At 47.3% G+C, this 14330-nt stretch overlaps 1 long non-coding RNA gene across 1 annotated transcript; it reads right to left on the reverse strand.

Annotated features, from left to right (window-relative positions):
* Nucleotides 1–13027: 13027 nt before the first annotated feature.
* On the reverse strand, nucleotides 13028–14107 carry LOC141927764 (uncharacterized). The gene is made up of 3 exons (XR_012624577.1): nucleotides 13959–14107; nucleotides 13309–13773; nucleotides 13028–13206 (listed from the first exon to the last, which is right to left on the reverse strand). It is a non-coding gene; the product is annotated as an uncharacterized LOC141927764 (long non-coding RNA).
* Nucleotides 14108–14330: the final 223 nt, after the last annotated feature.

Genomic DNA, 14330 nt, shown 5'->3' on the forward strand with positions numbered 1-14330 from the left:
GAATAGGCTGAGGGAGGTGAAGCCACATCAGTTTTGGGTTATATTTGTCCCAGATCAGTCACCTATCCTATATTACATTTCGAGGCTCTGTCAGAGGTGAACGCCAGCACTTGCTCCTTGCTTTTTTAATTTAATGCTTTTATTTTATTTTATTTTCCGTAGGCTGCAGCCAGTTCTCCTCCTGCCCTGGGAGGGTTCGCTTCACCCATTGCAAAAACATTTCAAAACCGATTGGAGCTGCGCAGAGAAAGGTGATCCGAGGCACACGGGTTTGTAAACTTATAGTTTCCTCTTTTTTGTTTTCTTTGTCAATCCAACTCCCCACGCCGAGGGGCAGGGCAGGCAGGGCTGTGGTCAAGGGCAGGAGCTGGGAATCTACCTCTGCCCTCTCTGAAGCACTCAACCCTAAAATAAACTGACAAAATACAGTATTTCCATGTACTGTCAAAATTTGCCTTCTCCCTTTTTCACATTTTCCTTCAAAAATTGGTTCGTGTTTCATAAAATGGCCACTCCAGAGGAAATTTTAATAATTTACCTTTTCTCCTAGATTTAAAAATCCCCCTTAAACTAATAGAAAATGTTGCCATTTATCAAATCCCTGTCATGAACCAGCCTGATTTGGAGGAATTTGTGTTATTATTTATTTACCAGGTACTCAACACGCCGTGAGCCTCTCGTCCTGGCAGCCAGGGGTGCTCCACCAGCGTCTCCCCAGGGATCACGCTGCAGGAAAAAATCCCAACGGGACTATTGCAAGATTTCCTCGAGGTTTTAATCAGCAGGTCTTCAAAATTTCAAGCTCTTAACTCCCACGTTGGCATCTCCAGAGATGCGGGGAAGGAACGGTCGGGGCACAGGCAGCTTAATAGCTTAAGTATATAGAAAATTGTCAGGATGTGCGAGATGCGGAGCCTGCTAAGTTGCCTTGGCTTTGTGCCCTGGTAAAAAGGTTTTTCCTTTCATGGCCTTTCACAATACCACAATTTTTTTTCTACTGAATTGAGCCCTGAAAGGAGTAACTCTAGACAGAGCGAAATTTTCCAATCCCAGAGCCCTTTGCCTGCCCTTTAACAGTTTCCCTGTTATTTTTGCCCTACGATGAAATATTTTTGAAGTGATGAAAATAGAACACCCACTTCTGCCAGGATCTGAAAAATATTGTTTCGCAAAATGAAGTAGACCCTGGTGTTTGAGTTACGGACTCAAAACCTGGGGAGGCACACGAGCATTGGTCTTCCTTCCTGTGCCAATAAACGGTGATAAAAATCCATCTGCTGGGAGAGCAACGATCGCAGCGGGGTCTGCTGATAAAAAAAGTATTGGATTTTCACTAATTTCTGGGCAGAAACAATTGTTTCAAACACTTGGTATGTGAATTATTTTACTCTTTGCCGATGTGTGTTTTTGGCAACAGGAAAACAGGAAACCAGCTTGGAAAATATTAACGAAATGGAAACCGAGATCGTAAAGTATTTTGGTCTGGAGAGCTTTCCATTTTCCAATATGTGAACGCGGCAGAAGCAGAACTGTAAACCAATTAAAGGCAATTTAATTTAAGAGACTTCTCACGGAGGGAAGAGATCTGGCGTGTTCATGGTGATGCAGTAAGCGGCGAAGACAACACAACCCCCAGCACCTGCGGAGGTTATTGCTAACAGAGACGGCGTGGGGATTTGATGCAGATGTGCCCCGGCATCCGCCTCCCTCCCTTCAGCTGCAGATACAAAAGATGGGCCCGTCGTGTCATGTTCTTCCTTAATTATTAGGGAATTGGAAGCAGGTTTTTAATTGCACTAGTAGATATTTTGGGAAGGTTTGGGTTCAGGGCTGAGTCCTGCTCGGCTGAGCTGGGAATTTATGCCATACGCGGTCCCTGTACCAGCCCATGGCAGCATCCAGCCCGGCACGGGGGAAACGCTCCGATGGCAAGCGGGGATAGAATATAAGAAAAAATAAGCACAGAACATAGAAATAAAGTGAGTTTGTGGGTTTGCTCCATCCATATGCACTGGTGAGCATTCACAGCACAAACTACTGGGGCTGGGCTTGTGCTCCCCACCAAGCAAGCAGCCTGAAAGCTATTCTTCATGTGGCTCCTCTCTTCCTTGTTTCTCTGATGATTGAAACACAGTCAAAGCAAAATAAACTCCTGTTCACCCCTCTGCTGTCCATTCGCAGGCAGAGGGACGCAGACAGGCTGACTTTACTCCTGTTTCTGGTCGGCTTCTTGGCAATTTTATTTCCATGTTGCCTCCTGGATGTCTGTAGCACTGGAGGGAGCTGCAGCAGAGCTGGGAGGGACAGGTTGGACTTTGCTGTCCCCACCTCCCCATGTGAGCCCCAGCTGGGGCTGCCTGAGCGATTTACTGCTCATCCCTCACCCTCAGGAACCTTCCTGGGACCCAAAAACCCTTTAATCGGGATTTTTCCTCATTCTCTTAGAAATTCTTCTGGCTGTAACAACTGCCAAGATGAAACATCTCTCTCGTAAATATTTTTTCCTACTAAGAGTCCTTGCAGAGACTCCTTTTTCCCCCTCGGCACACAACCCGGCGAGCGCTTACAGCCCACTTTGAATCCTGAGAACTCACCAACAAATTGCTTCCACACTACACCCCAACTTCAAAAATCGTGCAGTACAAGGGTTAACCAACTTAAACGTTTAAAGAGTCATGAAATGGACTGTTTCCGCTTTCCATCTGGCTTTTATCAATTTTAAGTCGGTTTCAGAAGTACTGCTACACAATCAAAACACACAATCTCCCTAGTCAGATAATTCAATTTTATAAATGAATTACTTATGTGCCTATAAGTAAATACATTCCTAGGCAGGGAGATATTGACTGCTGTCAATGAAATAATGAAGTCCAGGGGAAGTGGCCAGGGCTGGAGCACCGGCCCCTCGGAGACGTCCTTCTGGGGTGCAGTGGGACCGGTGGAGCCCCTGGCATGGTGGGGGACGTGGGTGGGAAGGAGGGGCTGCCCAGCGGGGTGGGACATCTTGAGCCACCACTGAGATCGTGTGGACCATGAGCAAGGTCATGGACATGAAGCGTGGACGGACTTGACAATGTCTGTGATTTGTGGGGGAAATGTGTCAAAAAACGTAGTTGAAAGGGAGATGAAGAGATCCTGGAGAGGGGGTGTAGAAGGTCCCAGCCTTCCCAGGCAGACATGTCCCCTTCGCTCGTGCTGTTTCAGCCCCATCATGTTCAACAGCGTGATAAAGGAGGGTGAAAAACTGCACTTAGATATATCAAACCTCCTGCATGAAGGCCTGATACTGCAGGAAATTACTTTTCAGCTATTGCATTTTGGTGCACAAGGTCTTTATCTAACACAGACCTTGTCCAAGTGCAGACATGAGCACAAATCTGTGCACCCCAATCTGATGGAGATCCAGCCTGCTGGCACCCACTTTGGGTATCTCTCAGCAAACTGTCACACAATGGAAAATACAGACTCATGGCATCAAGTTTACCCTGGGACAAGGAAACCTGTGAGGATCCTCATGGATGTGCAGCTCGGGTACGGATCTTGGCCCGCAGGTTTCTGCTTTCCTTCTATTTTCATTGCTGAAGGTGCCACAAAGCCTCTGTTAGACTGGGACCAAGGAAGGGTTTCAGATGGGGGGATGGACCTGCCCTGACAGCCAGGGCAGAGGATGGATCCCAGCTGAATCACGGCAAAACTTTTAAAGCGCAAATATTTTGTGATTGGCAAGAAAATGTCAAGTGTTTGGGAGCAATGTAACTGTTGAAGCCTGGTTTGGTTTCCACTCACTCTCCAGCAGCTTCAGATTGAGGTCTGATGGGGTAGAAAAGGTTGGCAGTTCTAGCTTTTCATGTTTTATGATCAGTTTTGTTGAGTATGAACACCACATTTAAACTAAAGCTGCTCCTAGTTCCCAGTATGCCTCCATTGCCCATCACCCCGGCGTCCGTGTTCGCCTTCTTGTGGCACAACTGGAAAATACAAATTAAAGCACCTTGGATGACTGAAGTAGCTTGGGGTGAATGGTGCCGCTCCCCTATCCACCCAAAATCCTGGCAGCAGGTCCTAAAGGAGGCTGCGCTCTGCTCGTGGGAGCTCGAGGTTTCTCCCTGTTCCTCCACGCTCCACCACAAAGTGGGGAAACCAGCCCCATGCAGAGGGAAGAAAGCTGTAGAGGTGAAGGATGAGATGGATAACAGGAACCGCCTGGGGTAGGCAGCAGTTGGGTTTTCTCTTGTCTTTTAAACATCTGTTTAATAGGAACCAGGTCATCATGTTAAGTTGCCGTGAGCACGAGCTGGTGCTGCCAAGACCTCGTAGAGCATTTCCCACTCTGGACATGCGCCTCCTTGGACTAATCCTTCACTTTTTCAGCTATTTCCTTTTCCCCCAGCAGCGATTTGACACCATCTGAGCAGTCCTGGCTGACGGGGCTGTTTCACTGGGAGCTTTGCGTGGTTTTCTGCTGGTGCTTCATCCACATCAGAGGCAGCGCACGGGTTTTTTCAAACTCTTTTCAAGCCCCTGCAGCTAAAAGCAGGGTTGGGCTGTGAAGAGCCATACCATAAGCTGTAACACGTTCTTGAGAAACGTGAGGCTCTGCCGAGCAGCAGGGTGCAAGCACATCTCCTGTGAAGCGATGGCAGATGATGACCTGGCAACAAAATTCACATCTTATCATTAAAGAAATGAACCCTATCAGCATTCCAACCCGGGTCTGGAGCATGTGGGGCCCTGGGTTTTACATCGATGCCCACTTCCAGTAGCAATTCCAGCTGTGGAAGTGGGCTCCTGTTGCTTTGTACATGCTTTTCTCCGTCATTTTGTTCTGGTCTCCAAAGCAGCTGGAAGGAGAAGCAACAGGGGTCTTGCAGCGAAATCCACATGGAGACACCCCACAGCAGCGTGGAGCTCTCTGCAGAAGCAGCTCCCAAAGAGGTGGAATAATTTGCTGGTTTGACTACCCTGGCTTGGGGGAGATCCTCAGCTACTCCTCTGCCGTGGCCTCGGTCCCTCTCTGTGGGCTGGGGGACCAGGGTAGGTCCATCCCTAACTCGAGGGAAAACTGACCTTGAGGTTGCTCCAGCCAGGCACGTCCTCTCCCTCCCAGCAAATCCGGCACATTTCTGCATAATAACACAATAAATCTTTGCTGAGGGGGATTGGGAGCAAGGGTGATGCTTGCTCTCTTATGCTGCGAGTCAATTGCTAAATAAATAGAGTGTGGAAAGCCTGGAGAAATTCGGAGACAAGTCTTCAAAAGGACAATTTCAGGGGGTACAAATTGTAACCACAGAATCTGTATTCGCATCTGCATCTGCAGATAATTGTAAGCATCTGTAGTGCCAAGTATGAGAGTGGGTGGGAACGAGGTAGGCAAGGGTACGAATACACGGGCAAAGGGTAAAATACATGGGTGTGCTGCTCTGGATCGTTGCCCGGGGTGTGAAAGTTTGGACACTGCAGGGACATTGCATGTGCTGGAGAAGAGCCACCATCACACGTGCTCTGTAAAGTGCCAGGCAAATGTATGCCTCAAAGGAAGTAAGAAAAATACCTAATTAAAGTAATGAACTAAAATAAAATAAAATAAAATAAAATAAAATAAAATAAAATAAAATAAAATAAAATAAAATAAAATAAAATAAAATAAAATAAAATAAAATAAACAGTTTGGCTTTAAATCCAAACTCCAGGTGTGCCTAAATGTTATGAAGCCGACTTGCAGCACTTCCTATCCCAATCCTCTCTTACCTTAGAGAGAATCAACCTGCCAGAAAACACAGAAATCCGTATTACGCTGAACTTTCGAAAGGGACTTCTGCCTCCTCATCTTAAAAATGCCGAATAGACGGGCTCCATTTTCTCTTTTGCTCTTTCTGTTGGTGCTGGCAAAACATCTTTGATGCTCAAGTCCTATTTTTTCCTCTGAGAAACTCTATGGGCGCTGACAGCTGACAGGCATTTTTGCAGCCGTTATGCATTTGGAGGGTAATATGCATATTTTGGCACTTTCCCTTAGAAGGGAACTGAAGCAAGGTCTTGCCAATAGCCCACTAAATTACACCTCTAAAGATATTTTTTTTTTCTGTCTCATGATGGCTAGATTCTTTTATTATAATGTCGCAGGAAAAACTGGCAGAAGTACAGTTCGACACTGCCCGAAGAACAGCTTCCGAGCAATCAGCTCTCTGCAAAGTTCAGGAGGTCCTTATTTTCATGGGGGAAGTGCTTTAATCAAGATTAATTTTTTCCAGTTTTCAGTAATCTGAGCTCTTCCTGAGTTTTCCTCAGCTCTCTGTTAGGATGAAATTATCAAATTTCCATGGCAATTAACAGAGAAAGTTTGAGCATAAGGATCATTCTGTACAAGGGATGGCAGGGAACAAGTGACATTAGGTTGGAAGAGCTGTATGAAGGATCTCTACGTGATGTTGTCCCATAAAATGTGTCACTCTGCCACACGTCATTTTTATCTGAGGCGTAGCTGACCTCCTGATGTTCATGAAAATCTGAGTCCTGCTTTCAGACTCTGTGGTCCATCAATGAGACTGAGAGGATTAGCAGAAGAAAGCAACTCTGGCCTGGATTTAGGCTTTAGCCGAATATCCGCCAAATCTCCTTTACCTTAAAGCCACATGAGCACACCCTGACCTCAGCCCGCGGGGCTGCTGGGCACTGAGCTCGGCAAAACCTCTCTGCTGACTTGGTGGCTCAATGTCCCTTCCGAGAGGACCCAAAAAAGTGGATCATCTCCACGTAACCCCTGAGGGAGAGCGCACCGAGTTCTGCAGCAGCGGGGAGAGGGAACGGGGGACGGAGGGAAGCGGGTAAAGGAGTAAAGGAAAGAAAAGCTCTTTAGTAAATGTAGAGATTTGCAGAGGCTTGCACCAAAGCAAAAGAAACTTTTCAGATCTGTGCTTTGCAGTTCCTGGGTGTAATTATTATTTGTGAGAACACGGAGAGTCCTGGGGGTTGTGAAACAGCTCAGGAATCCCAGGAAGCTCATGAGGCACCTGGAAATGTAACCCTCCAAATGCTGTTGATTATCTACTCCATTTTTAAAAGTTTTGGTCAGGCTGAGGAGGCAGAAGCAGTGGCATGGTGCAGCTGAACAGTGCCAACATGGAATAATCTACCTGAGTGATAAAACTGCCCTTGGGTCTGCTTGACTTTGCTTGGAAGCAACAGATTCATTTGGGATCCTGGCGTCGGGTCGCATCTCAGTGGGTGTTTTCAGAAAAAGTGGGAGAAAAGAGAAGGGTCACCACTCCGTAGTTGCATGCCAGAGCCCCACGGGGGAGAAGACGAGGTCGGGCTTCTCTGGGCTTTGCTTTGCCCTGGAGGGCAGGACAAAACCAGGAGAAGGGCAGCTCTGAGGTGCTGGCCTGAATCCAGAGCCCTTGGGTAGGGTCCGGGCGCAGGAAGGCAGAGCAGCTTCTGTCAGCTGTGGTCCCTGCCACGTGTATTAAAATACAGCAGGGATCAGCAGGGAGGTTTCCTCTCCCCACCAGGCTCTGTCTCTGCCCAGCCTGGGAACACCCCAGGCACCTTCTCTGCTTCTCTGCCTGCCATAGAACAGGACTTCAGCCCCCCACATTTCATCAAACCCTGCTGAGCAGCAGAGGTGTCTGTGGGACAGCGGGGAGGGGAGGGAAGAGGAGGCTTCACTGGGGCTGCAGCCACCACAGCTGTGCAGCTGATGAAGTGATAACAGGGAGGCAGTTGCCCATAAATAACATGCACGTCATGTTAGGAAGAACAGGGCAGCCCGAAGAGGTACCTCAAACATCACACCCCTTCACACTCCACCCTGGGGAGCAGGTGGGGATGCTGAGTGCTTAAAATTGCCAGTGATGGCCCAGGAAAGCAACACCACTACACCAGCCTGTGCCCAAACACCATCCCCCAAACCGAATCCCCCCCTGATGCCGGCAGGGATTGACCCCCGCCCCGAGCAGCCCTGTCCTCCGTGGCAGATGGGGATGGGATTTAAAACACACGCGTGCATCCAAAGCCCAGGAAAACACCCTGTAATTCTGTTATATGGCTTGGCTACTCATTTCTGAAGCTGATGAATAAGGTCGACTGAAATACTTAGCAGAGGCAGCTATAAGAGCTTGGGTTCTGAAAACACGTGCTGCTTCGGCGAGGCTTGGGTCCTACTCATATCCTGCCGTGGTGCACAGCAGCGGCAGAGCTGCCCCAGCTTTGCAGCTTCTTATGCAAGAAGCAGGAGGGGAGCGGGTGGTTCTGCTGATCCGTTACACAAGGTGGCATCTGGAAAAGAGGGGAATTGCTGTTACGTGACGAGCGAGCCGTGGAGAGCAGCTTAGGAGACAAGAGGAAGGGTAAAGAGCAGAATAACTCAGCACCTACCATGCTATTAGAAAACATATTCAAGAAAATATCTCCTCAGGCATCAGGCATTTTCTCTCCACGAGATATTTCAAACCAATCACTTTCCTGCTTTAACACAAGCTGCAGTGGCATTTTGCGTGGTGGTGTTTGCCTTTGCAGCAGTCTCTGGCAATGAAGGAAGCTGCCAAGGCTGATTGCAGCCTCCGACCCCTGGGTGATGCCAACTGCCCCATTTACTGCCCAAACGGGGTTTGGGGAGAGAGGGGCGATTGCTGTGGGCAATCCCCCAGCTCCCCCACGATGTGACCAGCAGTGTTGGGCTCTGGCACATCTTCTTTAAGAAAAAAATATGATTTAAACACCCAGAAAAGGCTTCTCATGTCTTTTTTTTTTTCTTGCCTTGAAGGAAATGGTGTTCCCTGCAGCAGGAGCCACCTGCGGATGCAGCCCCAGCCCCAGCCTGTCGTGGGCTCTCCCCTGCCATATGAAAGACATCATTCCTCCTCTGCATTCAACCCGGGATTGTGTTACCCTGTAGTAATTCACTTACAGTTAGCAAATGATAAATCCTTGCACAGTTGGTTGAGAAATCTGGGCTAAGAAGGTATGGAAGTGTATGATTAAATCCAAATGGCTCTGCAGCCCAAGCCTGTCTTACTCACTTCATAGCAAAATTAACAATATTATGGGGCATGATAAACTCCAGCACTGTAATAGCTGTTCCCCAAGTACACCTTAAATAAAGTGATAGCTTTTTCAGTGGGGTTTTTCAGCCTGACGCTAACTGAACATTAGAAAAAAAGAAAACTTCAGTATTTTTCTTCCATTTCAGTACAATTCCTTTAAGTCCTGTCCTTTTCTGTCCAGGGTGGCAGGATTGTGGCTTCAGAGCAAGCCTGGGGCTGCCCCTGACACCAGTATGAACCAGAGCTTTACAGAGCAATTTGGAGTAGGGGGCTGCAAAGTCTGTTGTGGAAGAAATCCTTTACAAGGTGAATTTCAGACAACAGCACTAGCTTTCAGATACTCTCAACAGGCATCACGCAGGTGGGACCACGGCTCCCTGAGAATCCCGACGCAGGATCCTCAGAGGTGTCTCCCTGATTTCTGATGGCCAGGAAGAAAGGTGAGCTGTCCCTTGGTGGATGGGTTCCTCTCAGCCGGCATCACACTCGAGTGAGCTGCTGCCATCAGTGATTTCTAATACGGAGAGGAAAAGAGCAGAAAGCCACTAAGTCCTGACATTTGCCCCTTATCATCAGACATTTGCGCTGGCTTATGACTTTCTGTTTATCTCCCAGCTGAGCTGGCAGCTGTATCGCTTAACAGTAACACTATCTGTCCAGCTTTTCCAAAAATAGTTCTGGTTCAGGACATCAAGAAGACAAGAATATTTTGGCCTTTGCTTCGGGGGGAGATGAAGATGCAAGGACAAAAATTTGGTGACTATGTTGGCTCTGACTTGCAGTGAAACTGCATATTTGTCTGACCTGTTCATCCTCATCTATGCCCACATTTTAGTCACACAGATAAAATCTGTTCCCTCAACCTGGATGACTTCTTTAGAGGCTGAGGGCCTGCCAGGAGCCCAGTACAGCCCCCCAAAAGCACCAGAGCGTCTGATGAGGTACCACCAACTAGGAACTGGGGCTCAGCATCCCCAGGGAGGCTTTAAATGCTGCCCAGTGCCTGAGCTCTGCCAACCTGCCATTCGCTTCTCCCTCCTTAGGGCTCCCTGTTCCCCACTATCCCCGTGCTCCCATACTGGGTTCTCGTTTCTGGGTGGATTTGTCTTTGCAAGAGGTGACGGTACACGGTCACTGGCCTCCATGGGATGTAGCTTCAGAAAAAGCATTTGGAGACTTATTTCCTCCATATCCTCTCATGAGGCAAGACCTGAGCATTTCCACCCTCCTGGTCCCAGGCCAACACTCAAACATTGAGAACAGATTTGGTGAGGACATGGGACACAGGCACTGTGTTTCTCCATCAGCACCGAGGGAATGGAGACAACTCTTCAAGTCAGGTCAGGTAACACCACACATTAAGGAACTGCATTCAGCAGGATACAGAGCTCAGATTCGTTATATAGTTAATTACTGGAGAAACAGAGCACATCCCAGACATGGATTTGACTACTCCATGCCACCTCTCTGACACACAGAAAGATTATCCACATTTTTTTAATGAAGAAGTGAGACAGAGAGATGGATTGACTTACCCAAGGTGGGAGAGGTATGGATCCCAAGACTGGGCACCAGGGCTTTGGTAACAGGTTTCCTCCACAATGCTGGAGAGAGAAAGGAAAGAAAAAGTATGAACTGGCTCTTTGCTTCTATATTTTCGTGAAATATTCTGGTTCTGCTGACGTGTAATGAATGAAAAACATGAATCAAGGACATCAGCTCTGTAAAACACCAACTTTCTGCCCAGATCTCAATCTGCATCCACTCCAGACTTGCTATGAGGTCTGCAAGGATTTAGGTAACTTTTTAAGGTCTGTTTTTGCCAACCTCTGTGTCTTTTGGCTTGATTCGAGTCCCAGAGGAGCCACAATGAAGCTGTTGGATGGAGTATGTGTTTCCAAGGATGACTGCGAAAGGATGTGGCTGAAAGTTTGTTTGCCATCTTTTGGCATAAATAGCCCGTTATCTGCAGGCTGAGGAGCTGCACCCTCAGCTCTCACGTGACAAGGTGTCCTTCACACAGTTACCATGCGAGGAATTTTCCTTGCATCAGAAATCCCGGTGACTTCAGTGGGTCATCCTGCATGAGCAAAGTTGCCTGCATAAATAAATGATTGCAGATTTGGGATTTCACCCAGGTGGTAGTTGGTATTCTGGCATTTCTGGGAATTGGGTTCAATCCTGATGTCTTGACATTCATTTCGACAGAGTCAGACAATGGCTGATGCCACTCCAGTATGTTTTTCATAGAAAACATCCACATTATGGGTTGATGCACGTGGATTTTCTATCTCTAAGTCATTGCTTTGCGCAGCTCCGTTCTGCAGAGCTGCTGGCTCACACCTGGCCAGGCCCCTGAGCACATGAGTTATTTTAAACATATGGCACAGTCCATCTCTGCTCAGCAAAGCACTTAAGCACACGCTCAATTTTTAGCTTAAATTCACAGGGCTATATCTTAAATCAATGGGACATTCAATCAATGGGATTTTTTCCTTCATAAGGACTGTAGGGCCAGAATTTAATATGGAAAGTCATGGGGGTTTCTCCAAAAGACTGAGTTTACAAAAATGAATATTATAGCATTGTTTTCAAGCTTATTAACTGTGTCATACTGTTATTGCCTCCAGTCAGTTTTTTAGAAAACAAATAAACAGCAAGTATTTGTCAGTCTCAGCAATAAACTATAGTGGCAGCAAACTTAATCTGGTGTTAATTAGGCTTGTGGAAAACTAAATCAAGCATCAGAAACCACAGATTATTTTAGGCTTCCTCTAGCATAAACACAAAGGCTTGAGGATCGATAACATATTATTTTTGTTGACAGTTTTCCACTTTTCCCCCAATTTATTTCATGTATCTGATAGGCTGCTCCTTGATTGCTTTTAGCTCTGTCTTCTTTTGGCCTCAGTGTGGCAGTTTGTTAATCCTTCCTATTTTTGTGTATTTAAGCAGGATTACAAACTTCAAATACATTGTAAAAGGAACCTGTATACAATCTTTCAAAATCACTTAAGTGGGCCAATGACAGAAGTACCAGCCTTGCAAGTAAATACAGAACATTTCGGAAATCATCCCCAGTGTTTATTTATAAGCCATTTTTAATTACTGAGCGGGAATGAATGAAAGAACTAGAAAATGGAAAACGACAGAGGGTTTTGCATTAAGTTACAGCTCACGGAGAACAAGGGAGTGATCGCTGTGCTTTCAAGTCTAGATAATTTTGGTGTGTAATTATGCCCTGCTGGTTTATTGACAATCTAATAAAATTAAACTGCAAACTATTTTGCAAATAGCATGGGGATCTCTTGAAAGGCTCCAGGCAGCGCAGAGAAATAGCAGATGTCTCCACCAGGGAGCAGCAGGTAAAGAAGACAGGTAAATCACAGGGCAAAAAACCTCACTGAAAGAGGAATTTAGGGCCATAAAGGTTGAAAGACGCAGGTCAGAGCTTGGAAGCTCACTCAGATGCAGACCCAAGATGAGGGTGCTCATGTTCACCAACGTTGCCAAAGCTTTGCCAACCCGTTTGAGGTTACAAAGAGTGAGGATTTGAGACAGACAAATGTGAAGGCAACTGGTGTAATGACAGCCCTGAGGGGAGACAGGATGGTGGGGACAGGGCAGCCCAGGGACGAGCATGTTCCGCGGTGGGGTTCAAACTCTGGCAAGGTGCAGCTGAGCAAGGAAATTGCAGGTGGTGAAAGAAGCCTTCAGAGTGCTCCCTGATATGGAGGAAACAGGAGCCGTGAAGCTTCAGAGTGGGACTGCAAATAAAATGGTGGCGTCAGTATCTCGGTCAGCAACCGTCGGGCTGCTGAGCCGTGAGGGATTTCTTCTTCCTGGGATTTCTTCAAACTCCTTCCCAAGCTTCAGCCTCCAAAGCGATCCTTGCACCCGTGGCTGGAATTTGTTCCAGGTGCCACTCACCGAAGGGCCGTTCTACCAGCAAGTTTTCTTCTGGGAAGGGCCACTAGTGTGGTACTTCAAAATAAATGCAGACCTGGCAGTTATTCAGGGATTTCAGCAGCTCCCAGGCACTGGCTGGAGGCTCACCAGCAATTTGGGGATGCTGCGACACCAAGATGGGGACAGTGACAGTTGAAGACAGCTTGGGCAAGGTCATGGTGGTGGTTTTCCTCCAGATATGGGATTCCCTGCCCTAAAAGCAAAGACATCCCTTTGGAAAAACTCTGCCCATTCCCAGCATCAAACCGGAGTGTTTTGTGAATTGATCCCAGGGCCAAAGGGATGGAGTAGGTACCTGAAGTGTTGGTGGATGTCAAAGCGTCCCTGGAGCTGCAACCCTGGAGCCTCCATCGCTGCCGCATGGCCCAGCAACAAACAAAACATGGTACATGGCGTCACAGGAATTCAAGGATCAGTAAACAGGCAAAATGCATATAAAATTCCAGTTTACACAAGTCTGATCAGTAACAAATGAAAGAAAAAAAAAACCTGGCTCAACAGACAAAGATGAAGAGCAGCACATTCCCACCAAGCACAAGACAAGCCCGCAAAGACTTGTCCTGACCATTAAGGTACAAGGATGGGACATCTCTTACAGATGACGGGGTTTTAGCACAGCTCAAACACATTCCTTGTCTCGTTATTCAGCAGCGAAGCTGGAGGTCAACCTGTCTCAGAGGAGCCGATGTGTTGCGGAGGCAGAAGGAGCAAAGTTCTCTGCGAGCTGCTGCGACTCGCTGGGAGAGCACAGTCCAGTACGCTGATGGAAAACAAAATTCAACGCTTGCTGTCCTTACACAATTCCTGTTATCATGTTTAACTTCATGGTTTTATTGATCATTTATAACTAAGTGCATGGTTGTAACTGAGAAGTGCCATTTAAAGCTTGCTCGATCCCCAAAGTAAAGAGTCAATAATGTGACTCCTTGTTCAAAGTTTTCCTACCAGGCTGGAGGGTGAATAAGTGCCAGTGAAGCCAAGAGGAATCCCAAGTTATCACCTCCCAGGACAGGCAACAGCCACCCTCACGCTGCAAGGGCACCGGGGTTGCTCCTCTGGCTTCCTCCGAGCCCTCTCCTCTCTTCCCAGCATCACCTGAACCAACTCCAGATGGGATTCATCCACGTCCTATCGGTTACCAGATACTGTGAAAGCAAAGAAACAACAGCATCTGAATAAGATGTTGGCAATTTAAAAAGTGATTAAGAATCTTTAAAGGTTTTTAAGCAATAGGCCATATATTTTATGGGCTGGGAAAGGATGAGCAGCCTTGTGCCACCCCTTCCCTGCCCAGGCCGGGACACCTGGGCAACGCCA

The sequence above is a fragment of the Strix aluco genome, chromosome 10 (assembly GCF_031877795.1).
Source record: "Strix aluco isolate bStrAlu1 chromosome 10, bStrAlu1.hap1, whole genome shotgun sequence".
Taxonomy (NCBI): domain Eukaryota; kingdom Metazoa; phylum Chordata; class Aves; order Strigiformes; family Strigidae; genus Strix; species Strix aluco.